Raw genomic sequence first — 2500 nt, 5'->3', positions numbered from 1 at the left:
AAATTAGAAATTCTTTCTATGCCTCAAAATAAATCATACGGATTTTACGCGTTCCCTGTTAGCATACTTAAATATGCAAATGAAATTTTAAGTGAGGTTTTATCAAATATCTTCAATAAGTCTATTGAACTCGGTACGTTCCCGTCCAAAGTAAAAATGGCCAAAGTTATACCAACGATGAGACGGATCCTAATAACTATAGACCAATTTCACTATTATCCTGTTTCAACAGAATTTTTGAAAAACTTGTCTTTGAAAGACTGAAATCTTTTATTGATGAAAGAAAAATTATAAGCTCATCACAATATGGCTTCAGACAAGGTCAATCAACGGAACATGCAATTCTTGATATTGTTAATGCCATCCAATCAAATATGGATGCTGGCAAGTTCTCTTGTGGTGTCTCTGTTGATTTAAAGAAAGCTTTCGATACCGTTGACCATGGTATTTTGCTTAAAAAAAATTAGCTCATTATGGTTTTCGGGGGTTAATTAACGATTGGTTTAGATCTTACAGAGAGAGTACAAGTAACGGTAGTTGGAAATAGGTCGTCTAATAAGACACTTATTACTTGTGGAGTTCCTCAAGGCTCAGTCTTGGGACCATTGCTCTTTCTCCTGTATGTCAACGACATTTACTGCAGCTCAAAGAAATTGAAATTCTATTTATTTGCTGATGACACAAATATTCTTCACAACCACAAAGACCTTAAAACTCTTGAAAAAGAAAAGAATGTTGAACTACATAATGTCGACCAGTGGTTAGTATCTAACAAACTAACCCTTAATCTCAATAAAACAAATTTCGTAATTTTTCGCCCTTATCAAAAACGCCTTTCATTTCTTCCTACAATATATATTAACGATCACCAAACAAATACATTAACCTACTTGGAATGTAAAGATCATGTGAAATATCTCGGTGTCCTAATCGATTATAAACTGCATGTCATGGAAAAACCATATTGACTCTAACACTGAAACTTGGCAAAACCATTGGATTACTGTCAAAGATAAGGCATTTTGTTTCCTTCCACACTCTTGTTAGTATATATAACTGCCTTATTGTTACTTATTTACGATACGGCTTAATTGCTTGGGGACAAGCTGGCAAAACTCAACTAAATAAGCTTTTGATCGTCCAAAAACGTGCTCTCCGTTTCATGTGCTTCGCTGACAGGTGTGATCACGCCATTCCTTTGTTCCTTCATATTTTTTTTTTTTTTTTTTTTTGTTCCTTCATGCAAAGGTTTTACCTATTCACTTTTTGTATTATAAATTGCTAGCTGAAACAATGCATGATGTAAATAACGATGTTATTAGTTCATTCATATAATACGCGATCTTCAGTTTCCAACAACTTTTATATTAAAAAGTCAAAACTTGAAATTGAACGAAAATCGTTTTCAAGAATTGGTGCAAAACTGGAATGAGATACCAACTAAGTACCGAACACTACCAAAACCCATTTTTAAAAGGAAAATTCGTATGATCTTATTCAATATATTAGAATCTGAAGACTCCTACGAAGACTTAGAATCGATAATCTCAAAAGTTAGCAAACACTCTTAGTAGCCATCATCTCTGCTTCGCTTATCTTATCTTATTCATTTTGTCTTATTTATCTACCTCTCATAATATACTGCGTTGCCAACCTCAATTACATAGCTAGGTGTTTCTTTAGACTTAATCTGTTTTCGTATTTACTTACCTATCTAATTATCTATCTATTTCTCGGTAGTTTTACTGTGTGTATTTTCTTCTTCTTTTACTGATTATCCTGGCTCGCCTCGATTAGCACTGCTACCTGCGGAGCCAGGGGAATAAGGACTTATTGTCAAATAATCAAATAATAAAATATTGTTATTGTTATTGTTATTGTTACGGGAGACCAAAAAGCTTTGTTTTACCACGCCAAGCCTCGCCCCCATGGTTTCCACTGCCAGGCTTGGCGTGGTAAAACAAAGCTTTCTTGGTCTCCTGGGACAATATGGCCGCCGTGTGACAAGGGCGAATTACTGCTCTATTACTGTTGCCCTAGCTGTAATGCAGGCGTCTCATTTATTGAGAACGCAGGCAAGGTGGACGGGTACGGAAGGATGAAATCAAAGGAAATTTTTAAACGCCTTGCTCCAAAAGTAGCATTGGCTTGGGGGGAGGTGGCTTTCATTTGGGTACTTTTAGTATTTTGGAAAACTGGTGGTCGCAACCAGAGATCCGAATGGACTTAAAATTTTATCTTGTGTTCTCTCAGACAAAATTCTTTTACGACGGGTTTGCTCCAAAAAAACATTGACTAGACGCCCAAAATGAAATAAAAGGAATGTTCCATTGCACTACAAAGACAAAAATGAAATCCTGTCAAGGTTGCTTTCCGGTGCTCTCCGTTCTGTCCATTATATTTTTCTGGTTTAGGCTTATTGGGATGACGTCTTCATTAGTTCATCAATGTCTTTTTGTTTTCTTGACCCCCTCCCATCTGCCTTCCCTCCCCCAACTGT

At 36.1% G+C, this 2500-nt stretch overlaps 1 protein-coding gene across 1 annotated transcript in view; it reads left to right on the top strand.

The window, feature by feature from the left end:
• The window catches only part of LOC137987971 (tetratricopeptide repeat protein 28-like), a 52625-nt gene that overhangs the window by 28133 nt on the left and 21992 nt on the right, over window positions 1-2500 (top strand). The window lies entirely within an intron of this gene.

Source organism: Montipora foliosa, unplaced genomic scaffold (genome assembly GCF_036669935.1).
Source record: "Montipora foliosa isolate CH-2021 unplaced genomic scaffold, ASM3666993v2 scaffold_400, whole genome shotgun sequence".
In the NCBI taxonomy this organism is placed as follows: domain Eukaryota; kingdom Metazoa; phylum Cnidaria; class Anthozoa; order Scleractinia; family Acroporidae; genus Montipora; species Montipora foliosa.
The sequence above is the reverse complement of the archived record's forward strand: the minus strand, read 5'-3'. Positions and strand labels throughout refer to the sequence as shown.